General features: G+C 39.1%; 1 long non-coding RNA gene across 5 annotated transcripts in view; it reads right to left on the bottom strand.

The window, feature by feature from the left end:
- The window catches only part of LOC126740338 (uncharacterized), an 18555-nt gene extending 7141 nt beyond the window's left edge, over window positions 1-11414 (bottom strand). Inside the window, exons 1-4 of one of the 5 annotated variants that reach the window (XR_007661869.1) lie at window positions 10758-11414; window positions 7656-7863; window positions 6138-6643; window positions 76-233 (exon numbers count right to left, since the gene is read on the bottom strand). This is a non-coding gene — a long non-coding RNA (uncharacterized LOC126740338). Of the gene's footprint in view, window positions 1-75; window positions 234-5979; window positions 6644-6991; window positions 7358-7655; window positions 7864-10251; window positions 10340-10391 lie in introns of those variants that run through there. The other 4 variants (XR_007661876.1, XR_007661873.1, XR_007661871.1 and 1 more) reach the window with 4 other exon arrangements.
- Window positions 11415-12352: the final 938 nt, after the last annotated feature.

Raw genomic sequence — 12352 nt, 5'->3', positions numbered from 1 at the left:
CACATCTCGTGAGAGTATTTTCTTTAAACCCAAAAATAGCTATAGAAACCCCTATCAGCGGCTTATTCTTATCACCTACATTACGAAAACACCGATTTATAACGAAATTCGACCAGAACAAGTGGAATTATAGCTCTTTGAAAATTCGGAAAAAAGTCAATTTTCGACCCCGTTTTTGAGCCCAAAAATGGGCCACAAAAATGCGAGATCTCAGCTAATATGGGAGCTACGACCTTGCGGATGGCCTCGTTGGATTCAGAAGGACGAAACTAAGACAAAACCGTTGGAATTTTTCCGATAGCTCCCATAGAAGCCGAGATATAGGCCTTCAAAGTTTGGGTTTTTTCAATTTTCGGGTATACCCCCCCCCGTATCGAATTTTTCACCAAAAATTGATTTTTTTCGAATTTAAATTAACTATACCAGTGGCTTGTTCCCATCACCTACAACACGAAAACACTGGGTTATAACGGAATTCGACCAGAACAAGTGGAATTATAGCTCTTTGAAAATTCGCAAAAAAGTCAATTTTCGACCCCGTTTTTGAGCCCAAAAATGGGCCACAAAAATGCGACATCTCAGCTAATATGGGAGCTACGACCTTGCGGATGGCCTCGTTGGATTCAGAAGAACGAAACTAAGACAAAGCCGTTGGAATTTTCCCGATAGCTCCCACAGAAGCCGAGATATAGGCCTTCAAAGTTTGGGTTTTTTTATTTTTCGGGTATACCCCCCCCCCGTATAGAATTTTTCACCAAAAATTGATTTTTTTCGAATTTGAATTAACTATACCAGTGGCTTGTTCCCATCACCTACAACACGAAAACACTGGGTTATAACGGAATTCGACCAGAACAAGTGGAATTATAGCTCTTTGAAAATTCGCAAAAAAGTCAATTTTCGACCCGGTTTTTGAGCCCAAAAATGGGCCACAAAAATGCGAGATCTCAGCTAATATGGGAGCTACGACCTTGCGGATGTCCTCGTTGGATTCAGAAGAACGAAACTAAGACAAAGCCGTTGGAATTTTCCCGATAGCTCCCACAGAAGCCGAGATATAGGCCTTCAAAGTTTGGGTTTTTTTATTTTTCGGGTATACCCCCCCCGTATCGAATTTTTCACCAAAAATTGATTTTTTTCGAATTTGAATTAACTATACCAGTGGCTTGTTCCCATCACCTACAACACGAAAACACTGGGTTATAACGGAATTCGACCAGAACAAGTGGAATTTTAGCTCTTTGAAAATTCGCAAAAAAGTCAATTTTCGACCCCGTTTTTGAGCCCAAAAATGGGCCACAAAAATGCGAGATCTCAGCTAATATGGGAGCTACGACCTTGCGGATGTCCTCGTTGGATTCAGAAGAACGAAACTAAGACAAAGCCGATGGAATTTTCCCGATAGCTCCCACAGAAGCCGAGATATAGGCCTTCAAAGTTTGGGTTTTTTTATTTTTCGGGTATACCCCCCCCGTATCGAATTTTTCACCAAAAATTGATTTTTTTCGAATTTGAATTAACTATACCAGCGGCTTGTTCCCATCACCTACAACACGAAAACACTGGGTTATAATGAATTTCGATAAAAACTAAGGGAATTATAGCACTTTGAAAATGCGAAAAATCGATTTTCTTTAAATCCAAAAATAGCTATAGAAACTTTGAAAATTCGCAAAAAAGTCAATTTTCGACCCCGTTTTTGAGCCCAAAAATGGGCCACAAAAATGCGAGATCTCAGCTAATATGGGAGCTACGACCTTGCGGATGGCCTCGTTGGATTCAGAAGAACGAAACTAAGACAAAGCCGTTGGAACTTTTCCGATAGCTTCCATAGAAGCCGAGATATAGGCCTTCAAAGTTTGGGTTTTTTCAATTTTCGGGTATACCCCCCCGTATCGAATTTTTCACCAAAAATTGATTTTTTTCGAATTTGAATTATCTATACCAGCGGCTTGTTCCCATCACCTACAACACGAAAACACTGGGTTATAATGAATTTCGATAAAAACTAAGGGAATTATAGCACTTTGAAAATGCGAAAAATCGAGTTTCTTTAAACCCAAAAATAGCTATAGAAACTTTGAAAATTCGCAAAAAAGTCAATTTTCGACCCCGTTTTTGAGCCCAAAAATGGGCCACAAAAATGCGAGATCTCAGCTAATATGGGAGCTACGACCTTGCGGATGGCCTCGTTGGATTCAGAAGAACGAAACTAAGACAAAGCCGTTGGAATTTTCCCGATAGCTTCCATAGAAGCCAAGATATAGGCCTTCAAAGTTTGGGTTTTTTCAATTTTCGGGTATACCCCCCCGTATCGAATTTTTCACCAAAAATTGATTTTTTTCGAATTTGAATTATCTATACCAGCGGCTTGTTCCCATCACCTACAACACGAAAACACTGGGTTATAATGAATTTCGATAAAAACTAAGGGAATTATAGCACTTTGAAAATGCGAAAAATCGATTTTCTTTAAACCCAAAAATAGCTATAGAAACCCCTATCAGCGGCTTATTTCCATCACCTACGTTACGAAAACACCGGGTTATAACGAAATTCGACCAGAACAAGTGGAATTATGGCTCTTTGAAAATTCGGAAAAAAGTCAATTTTCGACCCCGTTTTTGAGCCCAAAAATGGGCCACAAAAATGCGAGATCTCAGCTAATATAGTAGCTACGACCTTGCGGATGGCCTCGTTGGATTCAGAAGGACGAAACTAAGACAAAGCCGTTGGAATTTTACCGATAGCTCCCATAGAAGCCGAGATATAGGCCTTCAAAGTTTGGGTTTTTTCATTTTTCGGGTATACCCCCCCATATGGAATTTTTCACCAAAAATTGATTTTTTTCGAATTTAAATTAACTATACCAGCGGCTTGTTCCCATCACCTACAACACGAAAACACTGGGTTATAATGAATTTCGATAAAAACTAAGGGAATTATAGCACTTTGAAAATGCGAAATATCGATTTTCTTTAAACCCAAAAATAGCTATAGAAACCCCTATCAGCGGCTTATTTCCATAACCTACATTACGAAAACACCGGGTTATAACGTAATTCGACCAGAACAAGTGGAATTATAGCTCTTTGAAAATACGCAAAAAAGTCAATTTTCGACCCCGTTTTTGAGCCCAAAAATGGGCCACAAAAATGCGAGATCTCAGCTAATATGGGAGCTACGACCTTGCGGATGTCCTCGTTGGATTCAGAAGAACGAAACTAAGACAAAGCCGATGGAATTTTCCCGATAGCTCCCACAGAAGCCGAGATATAGGCCTTCAAAGTTTGGGTTTTTTCAATTTTCGGGTATACCCCCCCGTATCGAATTTTTCACCAAAAATTGATTTTTTTCGAATTTGAATTATCTATACCAGCGGCTTGTTCCCATCACCTACAACACGAAAACACTGGGTTATAATGAATTTCGATAAAAACTAAGGGAATTATAGCACTTTGAAAATGCGAAAAATCGAGTTTCTTTAAACCCAAAAATAGCTATAGAAACTTTGAAAATTCGCAAAAAAGTCAATTTTCGACCCCGTTTTTGAGCCCAAAAATGGGCCACAAAAATGCGAGATCTCAGCTAATATGGGAGCTACGACCTTGCGGATGGCCTCGTTGGATTCAGAAGAACGAAACTAAGACAAAGCCGTTGGAATTTTCCCGATAGCTTCCATAGAAGCCAAGATATAGGCCTTCAAAGTTTGGGTTTTTTCAATTTTCGGGTATACCCCCCCGTATCGAATTTTTCACCAAAAATTGATTTTTTTCGAATTTGAATTATCTATACCAGCGGCTTGTTCCCATCACCTACAACACGAAAACACTGGGTTATAATGAATTTCGATAAAAACTAAGGGAATTATAGCACTTTGAAAATGCGAAAAATCGATTTTCTTTAAACCCAAAAATAGCTATAGAAACCCCTATCAGCGGCTTATTTCCATCACCTACGTTACGAAAACACCGGGTTATAACGAAATTCGACCAGAACAAGTGGAATTATGGCTCTTTGAAAATTCGGAAAAAAGTCAATTTTCGACCCCGTTTTTGAGCCCAAAAATGGGCCACAAAAATGCGAGATCTCAGCTAATATAGTAGCTACGACCTTGCGGATGGCCTCGTTGGATTCAGAAGGACGAAACTAAGACAAAGCCGTTGGAATTTTACCGATAGCTCCCATAGAAGCCGAGATATAGGCCTTCAAAGTTTGGGTTTTTTCATTTTTCGGGTATACCCCCCCATATGGAATTTTTCACCAAAAATTGATTTTTTTCGAATTTAAATTAACTATACCAGCGGCTTGTTCCCATCACCTACAACACGAAAACACTGGGTTATAATGAATTTCGATAAAAACTAAGGGAATTATAGCACTTTGAAAATGCGAAATATCGATTTTCTTTAAACCCAAAAATAGCTATAGAAACCCCTATCAGCGGCTTATTTCCATAACCTACATTACGAAAACACCGGGTTATAACGTAATTCGACCAGAACAAGTGGAATTATAGCTCTTTGAAAATACGCAAAAAAGTCAATTTTCGACCCCGTTTTTGAGCCCAAAAATGGGCCACAAAAATGCAAGATCTCAGTTAATATGGGAGCTACAACCTTGCGGATGGCCTCGTTGGATTCAGAAGAATGAAACTAAGACAAAGCCGTTGGAATTTTCCCGATAGCTCCCATAGAAGCCGAGATATAGGCCTTTAAAGTTTGGGTTTTTTCATTTTTCGGGTATACCCCCCCGTATCGAATTTTTCACCAAAAATTGATTTTTTTCGAATTTGAATTAACTATACCAGCGGCTTGTTCCCATCACCTACAACACGAAAACACTGGGTTATAATGAATTTCGATAAAAACTAAGGGAATTATAGCACTTTGAAAATGCGAAAAATCGATTTTCTTTAAACCCAAAAATAGCTATAGAAACCCCTATCAGCGGCCTATTTCCATCACCTACATTACGAAAACACCGGGTTATAACGAAATTCGACCAGAACAAGTGGAATTATGGCTCTTTGAAAATTCGGAAAAAAGTCAATTTTCGACCCCGTTTTTGAGCCCAAAAATGGGCCACAAAAATGCGAGATCTCAGCTAATATGGGAGCTACGACCTTGCGGATGGCCTCGTTAGATTCAGAAGAACGAAACTAAGACAAAGCCGTTGGAATTTTCCCGATAGCTCCCATAGAAGCCGAGATATAGGCCTTCAAAGTTTGGGTTTTTTCATTTTTCGGGTATACCCCCCCGTATCGAATTTTTCACCAAAAATTGATTTTTTTCGAATTTGAATTAACTATACCAGCGGCTTGTTCCCATCACCTACAACACGAAAACACTGGGTTATAATGAATTTCGATAAAAACTAAGGGAATTATAGCACTTTGAAAATGCGAAAAATCGATTTCCTTTAAACCCAAAAATAGCTATAGAAACCCCTATCAGCGGCTTATTTCCATCACCTACATTACGAAAACACCGGATTATAACGGAATTCGACCAGAACAAGTGGAATTATAGCTCTTTGAAAATTCGGAAAAAAGTCAATTTTCGACCCCGTTTTTGAGCCCAAAAATGGGCCACAAAAATGCGAGATCTCAGCTAATATGGGAGCTACGACCTTGCGGATAGCCTCGTTGGATTCAGAAGGACGAAACTAAGACAAAACCGTTGGAATTTTCCCGATAGCTCCCACAGAAGCCGAGATATAGGCCTTCAAAGTTTGGGTTTTTTCATTTTTCGGGTATACCCCCCCGTATCGAATTTTTCACCAAAAATTGATTTTTTTCGAATTTGAACTAACTATACCAGCGGCTTGTTCCCATCACCTACAACACGAAAACACCGGGTTATAATGAGTTTTGAGAAAAACTAAGGGAATTATAGCACTTTGAAAATGCGAAATATCGATTTTCTTTAAACCCAAAAATAGCTATAGAAACCCCTATCAGCGGCTTATTCCCATCACCTATATTACGAAAACACCGATTTATAACGAAATTCGACCAGAACAAGTGGAATTATAGCTCTTTGAAAATTCGGAAAAAAGTCAATTTTCGACCTTGTTTTTGAGCCCAAAAATGGGCCACAAAAATGCGAGATCTCAGCTAATATGGGAGCTACGACCTTGCGGATGGCCTCGTTGGATTCAGAAGGACGAAACTAAGATAAAACCGTTGGAATTTTCCCGATAGCTCCCACAGAAGCCGAGATATAGGCCTTCAAAGTTTGGGTTTTATCATTTTTCGGGTATACCCCCCCGTATCGAATTTTTCACCAAAAATTGATTTTTTTCGAATTTGAACTAACTATACCAGCGGCTTGTTCCCATCACCTACAACACGAAAACACCGGGTTATAATGAGTTTCGAGAAAAACTAAGGGAATTATAGCACTTTGAAAATGCGAAATATCGATTTTCTTTAAACCCAAAAATAGCTATAGAAACCCCTATCAGCGGCTTATTCCCATCACCTATATTACGAAAACACCGATTTATAACGAAATTCGACCAGAACAAGTGGAATTATAGCTCTTTGAAAATTCGGAAAAAAGTCAATTTTCGACCCCGTTTTTGAGCCCAAAAATGGGCCACAAAAATGCGAGATCTCAGCTAATATGGGAGCTACGACCTTGCGGATGGTCTCGTTGGATTCAGAAGGACGAAACTAAGACAAAACCGTTGGAATTTTCCCGATAGCTCCCATAGAAGCCGAGATATAGGCCTTCAAAGTTTGGGTTTTTTCATTTTTCGGGTATACCCCCCCGTATCGAATTTTTCACCAAAAATTGATTTTTTTCGAATTTGAATTAACTATACCAGCGGCTTGTTCCCATCACCTACAACACGAAAACACCGGGTTATAATGAGTTTCGAGAAAAACTAAGGGAATTATAGCACTTTGAAAATGCGAAATATCGATTTTCTTTAAACCCAAAAATAGCTATAGAAACCCCTATAAGCGGCTTATTCCCGTCACCTATATTACGAAAACACCGATTTATAACGAAATTCGACCAGAACAAGTGGAATTATAGCTCTTTGAAAATTCGGAAAAAAGTCAATTTTCGACCCCGTTTTTGAGCCCAAAAATGGGCCACAAAAATGCGAGATCTCAGCTAATATGGGAGCTACGACCTTGCGGATGGTCTCGTTGGATTCAGAAGGACGAAACTAAGACAAAACCGTTGGAATTTTCCCGATAGCTCCCATAGAAGCCGAGATATAGGCCTTCAAAGTTTGGGTTTTTTCATTTTTCGGGTATACCCCCCCGTATCGAATTTTTCACCAAAAATTGATTTTTTTCGAATTTGAACTAACTATACCAGCGGCTTGTTCCCATCACCTATAACACGAAAACACCGGGTTATAATGAGTTTCGAGAAAAACTAAGGGAATTATAGCACTTTGAAAATGCGAAATATCGATTTTCTTTAAACCCAAAAATAGCTATAGAAACCCCTATCAGCGGCTTATTCCCATCACCTATATTACGAAAACACCGATTTATATCGAAATTCGACCAGAACAAGTGGAATTATAGCTCTTTGAAAATTCGGAAAAAAGTCAATTTTCGACCTTGTTTTTGAGCCCAAAAATGGGCCACAAAAATGCGAGATCTCAGCTAATATGGGAGCTACGACCTTGCGGATAGCCTCGTTGGATTCAGAAGGACGAAACTAAGACAAAACCGTTGGAATTTTCCCGATAGCTCCCATAGAAGCCGAGATATAGGCTTTCAAAGTTTGGGTTTTTTCATTTTTCGGGTATACGCCCCCGTATCGAATTTTTCACCAAAAATTGATTTTTTTCGAATTTGAACTAACTATACCAGCGGCTTGTTCCCATCACCTACAACACGAAAACACTGGGTTATAATGAGTTTCGAGAAAAACTAAGGGAATTATAGCACTTTGAAAATGCGAAATATCGATTTTCTTTAAACCCAAAAATAGCTATAGAAACCCCTATCAGCGGCTTATTCCCATCACCTACATTACGAAAACACCGATTTATAACGAAATTCGACCAGAACAAGTGGAATTATAGCTCTTTAAAAATTCGGAAAAAAGTCAATTTTGGACCCCGTTTTTGAGCCCAAAAATGGGCCACAAAAATGCGAGATCTCAGCTAATATGGGAGCTACGACCTTGCGGATGGCCTCGTTGGATTCAGAAGGACGAAACTAAGACAAAACCGTTGGAATTTTCCCGACAGCTCCCATAGAAGCCGAGATATAGGCCTTCAAAATTTGGGTTTTTTCATTTTTCAGGTATACCCCCCCGTATCGAATTTTTCACCAAAAATTGATTTTTTTCGAATTTGAACTAACTATACCAGCGGCTTGTTCCCATCACCTACAACACGAAAACACCGATTTATAACGAAATTCGACCAGAACAAGTGGAATTATAGCTCTTTGAAAATTCGGAAAAAAGTCAATTTTCGACCCCGTTTTTGAGCCCAAAAATGGGCCACAGAAATGCAAGATCTCAGCTAATATGGGAGCTACGACCTTGCGGATGGCCTCGTTGGATTCAGAAGGACGAAACTAATATAAAACCGTTGGAATTTTCCCGATAGCTCCCATAGAAGCCGAGATATAGGCTTTCAAAGTTTGGGTTTTTTCATTTTTCGGGTATACCCTCCGTATCGAATTTTTCACCAAAAATTGATTTTTTTCGAATTTGAATTAACTATACCAGCGGCTTGTTCCCATCACCTACAACACGAAAACACCGGGTTATAATGAGTTTCGAGAAAAACTAAGGGAATTATAGCACTTTGAATATGCGAAATATCGATTTTCTTTAAACCCAAAAATAGCTATAGAAACCCCTATCAGCGGCTTATTCCCATCACCTACATTACGAAAACACCGATTTATAACGAAATTCGACCAGAACAAGTGGAATTATAGCTCTTTGAAAATTCGGAAAAAAGTCAATTTTCGACCCCGTTTTTGAGCCCAAAAATGGGCCACAAAAATGCAAGATCTCAGCTAATATGGGAGCTACGACCTTGCGGATGGCCTCGTTGGATTCAGAAGGACGAAACTAATATAAAACCGTTGGAATTTTCCCGATAGCTCCCATAGAAGCCGAGATATAGGCTTTCAAAGTTTGGGTTTTTTCATTTTTCGGGTATACCCTCCGTATCGAATTTTTCACCAAAAATTGATTTTTTTCGAATTTGAATTAACTATACCAGCGGCTTGTTCCCATCACCTACAACACGAAAACACCGGGTTATAATGAGTTTCGAGAAAAACTAAGGGAATTATAGCACTTTGAATATGCGAAATATCGATTTTCTTTAAACCCAAAAATAGCTATAGAAACCCCTATCAGCGGCTTATTCCCATCACCTACATTACGAAAACACCGATTTATAACGAAATTCGACCAGAACAAGTGGAATTATAGCTCTTTGAAAATTCGGAAAAAAGTCAATTTTCGACCCCGTTTTTGAGCCCAAAAATGGGCCACAAAAATGCAAGATCTCAGCTAATATGGGAGCTACGACCTTGCGGATGGCCTCGTTGGATTCAGAAGGACGAAACTAATATAAAACCGTTGGAATTTTCCCGATAGCTCCCATAGAAGCCGAGATATAGGCTTTCAAAGTTTGGGTTTTTTCATTTTTCGGGTATACCCCCCCGTATCGAATTTTTCACCAAAAATTGATTTTTTTCGAATTTGAATTAACTATACCAGCGGCTTGTTCCCATCACCTACAACACGAAAACACCGGGTTATAATGAGTTTCGAGAAAAACTAAGGGAATTATAGCACTTTGAATATGCGAAATATCGATTTTCTTTAAACCCAAAAATAGCTATAGAAACCCCTATCAGCGGCTTATTCCCATCACCTACATTACGAAAACACCGATTTATAACGAAATTCGACCAGAACAAGTGGAATTATAGCTCTTTGAAAATTCGGAAAAAAGTCAATTTTCGACCCCGTTTTTGAGCCCAAAAATGGGCCACAAAAATGCAAGATCTCAGCTAATATGGGAGCTACGACCTTGCGGATGGCCTCGTTGGATTCAGAAGGACGAAACTAAGACAAAACCGTTGGAATTTTCCCGATAGCTCCCATAGAAGCCGAGATATAGGCCTTCAAAGTTTGGGTTTTTTCATTTTTCAGGTATACCCCCCCGTATCGAATTTTTCACCAAAAATTGATTTTTTTCGAATTTAAACTAACTATACCAGCGGCTTGTTCCCATCACCTACAACACGAAAACACCGGGTTATAATGAGTTTCGAGAAAAACTAAGGGAATTATAGCACTTTGAAAATGCGAAATATCGATTTTCTTTAAACCCCAAAATAGCTATAGAAACCCCTATCAGCGGCTTATTCCCATCACCTACATTACGAAAACACCGGGTTATAACGAAATTCGACCAGAACAAGTGGAATTATAGCTCTTTGAAAATTCGGAAAAAAGTCAATTTTGGACCCCGTTTTTGAGCCCAAAAATGGGCCACAAAAATGCGAGATCTCAGCTAATATGGGAGCTACGACCTTGCGGATGGCCTCGTTGGATTCAGAAGGACGAAACTAAGACAGAACCGTTGGAATTTTCCCGATAGCTCCCATAGAAGCCGAGATATAGGCTTTCAAAGTTTGGGTTTTTTCATTTTTCAGGTATACCCCCCCGTATCGAATTTTTCACCAAAAATTGACTTTTTTCGAATTTGAACTAACTATACCAGCGGCTTGTTCCCATCACCTACAACACGAAAACACCGGGTTATAATGAGTTTCGAGAAAAACTAAGGGAATTATAGCACTTTGAAAATGCGAAATATCGATTTTCTTTAAACCCAAAAATAGCTATAGAAACCCCTATCAGCGGCTTATTCCCATCACCTACATTACGAAAACACCGATTTATAACGAAATTCGACCAGAACAAGTGGAATTATAGCTCTTTGAAAATTCGGAAAAAAGTCAATTTTCGACCCCGTTTTTGAGCCCAAAAATGGGCCACAAAAATGCAAGATCTCAGCTAATATGGGAGCTACGACCTTGCGGATGGCCTCGTTGGATTCAGAAGGACGAAACTAAGACAAAACCGTTGGAATTTTCCCGATAGCTCCCATAGAAGCCGAGATATAGGCCTTCAAAGTTTGGGTTTTTTCATTTTTCGGGTATACCCCCCCGTATCGAATTTTTCACCAAAAATTGATTTTTTTCAAATTTGAATTAACTATACCAGCGGCTTGTTCCCATCACCTATAACACGAAAACACTGGGTTATAATGAATTTCGATAAAAACTAAGGGAATTATAGCACTTTGAAAATGCGAAAAATCGATTTTCTTTAAACCCAAAAATAGCTATAGAAACCCCTATCAGCGGCTTATTTCCATCACCTACATTACGAAAACACCGGGTTATAATGGAATTCGACCAGAACAAGTGGAATTATGGCTCTTTGAAATTTCGCAAAAAAGTCAATTTTCGACCCCGTTTTTGAGCCCAAAAATGGGCCACAAAAATGCAAGATCTCAGTTAATATGGGAGCTACGACCTTGCGGATGGCCTCGTTGGATTCAGAAGGACGAAACTAAGACAAGGCCGTTGGAATTTTTCCGATAGCTCCCATAGAAGCAGAGATATAGGCCTTCAAAGTTTGGGTTTTTTCATTTTTCGGGTATACCCCCCCGTATCGAATTTTTCACCAAAAATTGATTTTTTTCGAATTTGAATTAACTATACCAGCGGCTTGTTCCCATCACCTACAACACGAAAACACTGGGTTATAATAATTATAGCACTTTGAAAATGCGAAAAATCGATTTTCTTTAAACCCAAAAATAGCTATAGAAACCCCTATCAGCGACTTATTCTCATCACCTACAACACGAAAACACCGGGTTATAACGGAATTCGACCAGAACAAGTGGAATTATAGCTCTTTGAAAATTCGCAAAAAAGTCAATTTTCGACCCCGTTTTTGAGCCCAAAAATGGGCCACAAAAATGCGAGATCTCAGCTAATATGGGAGCTACGACCTTGCGGATGGCCTCGTTGGATTCAGAAGAACGAAACTAAGACAAAGCCGTTGGAATTTTCCCGATAGCTCCCATAGAAGCCGAGATATAGGCCTTCAAAGTTTGGGTTTTTTCATTTTTCGGGTATACCCCCCCGTATCGAATTTTTCACCAAAAATTGATTTTTTTCGAATTTTAATTAACTATACCAGCGGCTTGTTCCCATCACCTACAACACGAAAACACTGGGTTATAATGAATTTCGATAAAAACTAAGGGAATTATAGCAATTTGAAATTTCGCAAAAAAGTCAATTTTCGACCCCGTT

Source organism: Anthonomus grandis, chromosome 1 (assembly GCF_022605725.1).
Source record: "Anthonomus grandis grandis chromosome 1, icAntGran1.3, whole genome shotgun sequence".
Classification (NCBI taxonomy): domain Eukaryota; kingdom Metazoa; phylum Arthropoda; class Insecta; order Coleoptera; family Curculionidae; genus Anthonomus; species Anthonomus grandis.
This window is presented reverse-complemented; position numbering and strand designations above follow the sequence as displayed.